Below are 5777 nucleotides of genomic sequence, written 5' to 3' on the forward strand. Positions count from 1 at the left end.
ATTAGTAAGATAAAATTAAAAGTGCAATGGCAATGGCCACTTTATATACCATGTGTTGTGAATTGTAGGGCTGGATTCTAAATCTCTGTCCTTCTACAGATGCACATTTACTTACCCCCTAAAACTATGGTATGCATGCCCCCTTTTTTTTCCACAATAATTTATTTATTGACAGCCTCCTCTCGCCTCCCTTGCAGTCTCTAAGTCACTTTTTCCGCTTGTAGATTTTGCGTGCAAGCCCCAGAAAGATGGCTGGGGGCAGGAGCGCTGCATACTGTTCGATGAGACCCATGATGTGACTGTAAGTGTCTTCCTCATATTGCAAGAAAACGGCTGGCAGATCCAGCTCCTCATATAGTGCCTTCACCCAGGCCACCTTCTTGGCTTCCTTCTGCCTGAATTTTCCTTCAGGATCTGGTACTGTTACGGAGTGGCCTGTTGCAGACACTGAACCACCAGCCAGCTGCATTTGTTGTCCTGGATGTCAGTGCCAACTTTGCCGGTCACACTGGGGTCCCCAAAGAGGTCAAGGTAATCATCCTGAACCTGAAGGAACTCTCCCTTCCCCAGCAGGATCTTCTTGGCATTGGCGTGCTCCTTCTTGCCATCAATTCCTGCCATGTACATGGCTGCAGCTACAGGAAGGTAGAAGGAGTAGAAAGCTGTCTTGTACTTGACAATAGATTTGTGCCTCTTTTCAGTGAATCTGCCAAGATCCACATTGCCCTGGGGGGCTGTGATGAGGTCCAGGGTCTGCCTAATCTCAGTCTGATAGGAACTCTGCAGGAAGAGCACAGTCAGGTTCAGGTAATAGGGCTGCTCCCGGCAATAGATCTTCAGCAGGTGGTAGATGCAATAGATCTTCAGCAGGTGGTAGATACATGCTTCCAGAAGGATAACATCATTGATGGCATCTAAATCCATGCCTGGCTTCTGATACCAGCAGATCTGTCCCCGGCAGGTGAAGCATGAATCCATGATGTCATCTGCCACCAGGAAGAAAGCTTGCAGCAGTTCCACACACGAGCCCACAGTCAGGGCCCATTGGAGACTATGAGCAACCTGTTTCCTTGGCTCCACCAGCTCCTGGAACGCTACTAGCACCATCAAACCTCAGTGATACTTGCCTTCAATGGCATCAAACCTCCTTGAGCTGGGCAATAGCATCTCCTGTCTCTGGGTACCCCATCTCATCCTTAGTCAGCACCCTAACAATCTGGGAGAAGTGCTGTACAAATTCCTACTTTTCTTGGGCATAAACATCTGATTTCTGGTCTCATTCATTCTGAGGGAGGAGCAAAGGGCTCTGTTCCTGGATGTGGGTCTGCATAACGCTTTAACAGACTTCCAGGATGTTTCATAGTACATAGTCCTGTACCATGAAGTTGTTAATGGGACATGAGAAGACCTGTGATGTGGCAGGGCTGGTGGTGGGAGATGAGGGTCAGCATTTATAAAGAATCGCTATGAACCCTATGCATTGTCATGGTGGTTGAAAAATACAGGTACATAATTAATTTTTTATGGGAACACTTTCCCAATACTGAATCATGTGATTATAACTTTCCTAAGCTTATACCTTGTAGTTAAAAATTTCTGTATTTACATAATTATTTTCTTAAACCTATTATGGAGACTTAACCAGGCAGCCTAATTTTTCAAATATTCAAAATGGAAGTCAGAATATTCCTTTAAATAATTATCATACCTAAATGTATTTTTACAATATTAGAAACTTTTATCAATTAAAATGTAATATGTATTAAAGCAATGAAAGAAAAATGTCCCTTGTAGTCACCTCTAAAGCTTTCTACATATAATTAACTGTGTAACTCAGTGTCAAAAAGCAAAGTATATCAGTCAGAATCTTGAGTAATTTATGACTGAAATTCTGAACGATGCCTAGATACAGCAGAAAATAGTGACTATAAACTCAGTCCTTGCTCTGAATGCCCTTGCTTTAAAGATTTAAGTCCCTAAAATGATACAAATTTCATTTTGGATATTTAATTTCTTTTTTCTTAAGTAATAAAATATACATAAGTAATGTGGCAGAGGTGATGATGAATGACTTAAAAGACATAATCCTCTGGAGAATAATGATAGTTTATAATATTAATGTTATAAGCAGTGAAAACCGAAAAAAGGTGAGAGGCATAGCTTATGTCTTGTGACTTCCTATGATATTTATTGATATAAATGCTATAGCTGTTCTTGGAGTTTGAAAATCATTTCGATTATTGGTTGCCAATCATAGATTAAGAACTATATTTCTTACTGATGGTTACTCAGTTGAGCTGTATACACAGCTTTTAAATTTAGATTCCTTTGCTACAACCAGGAACAGAATATCTAGGCTTAAAGTATAGATATATCTAGTTTTATCCCAAATGACAAGGTACTTTTCTCCCTTTAGTGGCTGTAACCTCAGTGCCTATAACAATCTGCAACAATTATGAAAAGTAGTTGTTGAATAAATCAGCAAAATTTAGGAACAACGTTTTTATGGATCACATCTTTCATTTATTAGAATGCCCAAACATGTAGTAACCACCTCAATTGTTATATGACTGTTGCACATCATGCTATTTTCTTTGTAAATCCTATTTTTAAATGGCACTTCTTGAAGTTCTTTATTGACTTATTACTTCTCCTTTTCAGAAGTTAGGTATCCTCCCATATTTTTCTACTTTATAGGGACAGAGCATTAATTACTCACCAACTAATTGATAATTCAATCACTTTGAAAGTTTCACTTCATAAGCATTAGCAAGAGTCATGGCTGCGGATTATAGTTATAAAATCTGTAGCCAAAAGTTACGCTAAAGAGTGTTGTATATTTAAGAAATAACATGAAGGTGCTCTTTGCCCACGGCAGATAGCAACACCCAAGCATCTGCCATTTACCAGCCACCACTGCTGGAATAGTTCCTCAGGGTAGATGTATGCACAAACAACTGTAGCAGATAAAGGAAGATTGAATAATATATAAGTTGTAAAGTTTTGTTTTCAAAGCCCACTCTAGATTCCTAATGAACTAGGCTGCAGCATGTGAATACTATTAGGTTGGTGCAAAAGTAATTGCAGTTTTGCCATAATACTATAGACATCGCCTCGAACTGATATTGACTAGCTTGCTTTTCTCCCATTCTCCCTTCATAAGTTTTTTAAGTCTTGCGAAGGCTGAAGAAAGGCCAGTCTATTGAAAGGCAACAGGTGTGGGATGGGAGGGGCAGGCAAGACGGCCGACTGGAAGCAGCTGTGATCAGAAGACCCCTTCGAAAAGAACTATAATAGCATGTGAATCCTTCACCAGCAACTGAGGTATCCAGGTTCTCTCATCAGAACTGACTAGGCGGCTGCCATGACCCAAGGATAGGACATAAGAGCAGTGTGGTCCTGTGGCCCACCTGAGTGCCACTCGGGGCAGAGGACCCCCTACCCCCACCCCACCCCACCCCCATCCAAGGGAGGCAGTGAGTGAGCACTACCTAACCGGGGAAACCATGCCTTTTCCACACAATTGTGCAACCCACGGATCAGAAGATCACACTCGTGAACCCACACCACTGGAGCCTAGGCTCCCAAGCCCAGAGCCGTGCAGATTTTCAACAGCCTCTCAGGTAGAATCTGTTTAAGTCGGCTGAGTTCCCTAGGGGAGGGGCAACCAGTACCCTAGCTGCAGCTGGCTGCTGTCTAAGCAGTTTGAGCCCCTTGTGGGGAAGGGCAACAGCCAACATTGGGACTAATAGCTGCCTAACACACTAAGCTCCCTGGGTGAGGGAATGGCAGCAACCATCTCTATAGCTCCAGGCCATGCTTTTCCCCTGCTGGAGTTAGGGAGTCTCAACAGTTTGGTCCCAAGAGGTGTCCTCCACAGCCCAACACACCAGCTGTGGCAGACTCTGGCCAGAGTGCCTCTTTAGCCCTGACCCTGACCCTGACCCTGACCAATCCCTCCTCACTGGGCAGGGCCTCCCTGCAGGAACTCCAACAACTCCAGCCAGGGCCTCAGGGACAAAACTCTGATCTCCATGGGCCTGAACCCCTAGTGGGAGGCGTGGCCACAATCTCTGCGGACAAGCAGATTTACTCTTTCCTCCTGCCAGTTCTCAGGAATCCGGGCAGCCCAGATAAGTGGGTTCCCCCCAGAGACAGCACAACCCCTCCACTGAGGGACAGTCAAAGTGCTTCATTAAATGGGTCCTGTTCCCTGTGCCACCCAACTGGGTGAGACCCTCCAACAGGGGTTGTGCCCTTCGAAGTCAGAGATCCCAGAGGAAGGAGAAGGCACCCATCTTTGTTGTTCTCCAGCCTCCTTGCTCCTCCCAGGCAAGGGAGCAAACCAGATGAAGAGGACCTGAAGTAAACCCCCAGCAATCCGCAGCAGCCCTACAGAAGAGGGACCTAACCACTGAAAGAAAAACAAACAAACAGAAAGCAACAACAACAGCATTAACAACAACAAAAAAGTTCCTACAAAAACCCCATTCAAGGGTCTGCAGCCTCAAAGATCAAAACTAAGCAAACTCATGAAGAAGAAAAAGAATCAATGAAAAAATGCTGAAAACCCAAAAAGTCTCTTCTCCTCCAAATGACTGCAATGCCTCTCCAGCAAGGGCACAGAACTGGATGGAGAATGAGATGGACAAATCGAGAGAAGTAGGCATTAGAACATGGGTAATAACAAACTCCGCTGAGCTAAAGGAGCATGTTCTAACACAATACAAAGAAGCTAAGAACCTTGATAAGAAGTTAGAGGAGCTGTTAACTACAATAACCAGTTTAGAGAGGAACATAAATGACTTGATGGAGCTGAAAAACACAGCAAGAGAACTTCGTGAAGCATACATCAGTATCAATAGCCACACTACCAAGCAGAAGAAAGGATATCGGAGTTTGAAGACCACGTTGCTGAAATAAGGCATGCAGACAAGATTAGAGAAAAAAGAATGAGAGAAAAAAGAATGAAAAGGAATAAACAACACCTCCAAGAAATATGAGACTATGTAAAGAGACTGAGACTATGTAAAGAGACTGAACCTATGACAGATTGGAGTACCTGAAGGAGAGGGGGAGAATGGAAAAAGCTGGAAATCACACTTCAGGTTATTATCCAGAACTTCCCCAACCTGTCAAGACAGGCCAACATTCAAATTAAAGAAACAGAGAACATCACTAAGATACTCCATGAGAAGATCAACCCCAAGAAGCATAATCATTGTATTCTCCAAGGTTGAAATGAAGGAAAAAAATATTAAGGGCAGCCAGAGAGAAAGGCCAGGTCACCTATAAAGGGAAGCCCATCAGATTAACAGAAGACCTATCAGCAGAAACCCTACAAGCCAGAAGAGAGTGAGGGCCAATATTCAACATTCTTAAAGAAAAGAATTTTCAACCCAGAATTTCATATCCAGCCAAACTAAGTTTTATGAGTGAAGGAGAAATACTATTCTTTCCAGACAAGCAAATGCTGAGGAATTTTGTCACCACCAAGCCTGCCTTGCAAGGGCTCCTGAAGGAAGCACTAAATATGGAAAGCAAAAACCAGTATCAGCCACAGCAAAAACACACCAAAATATAAACACCAATGACACTAGGAAGAAACTGCATCAACTAGTGTGCCAAATAACCAGATAGCATCATGATGGCAGGTTCAAATTCACACATAACAATACTAAATTTAAATGTAAATGGACTAAATGCCCCAATTAAAAGACACAGACTGGTAAATTAGATAGAGTCAAGACCCATCGGTTTGCTGTATTTAGGAGACC

General features: G+C 43.0%; 1 pseudogene; it reads right to left on the bottom strand.

The window, feature by feature from the left end:
- Positions 1–205: 205 nt before the first annotated feature.
- Positions 206–1368, bottom strand: LOC100971332 (farnesyl pyrophosphate synthase-like; annotated as a pseudogene).
- Between the last annotated feature and the right edge of the window lie 4409 nt (positions 1369–5777).

The sequence above is a fragment of the Pan paniscus genome, chromosome 1, assembly GCF_029289425.2.
Source record: "Pan paniscus chromosome 1, NHGRI_mPanPan1-v2.0_pri, whole genome shotgun sequence".
Taxonomy (NCBI): Eukaryota; Metazoa; Chordata; class Mammalia; order Primates; family Hominidae; genus Pan; species Pan paniscus.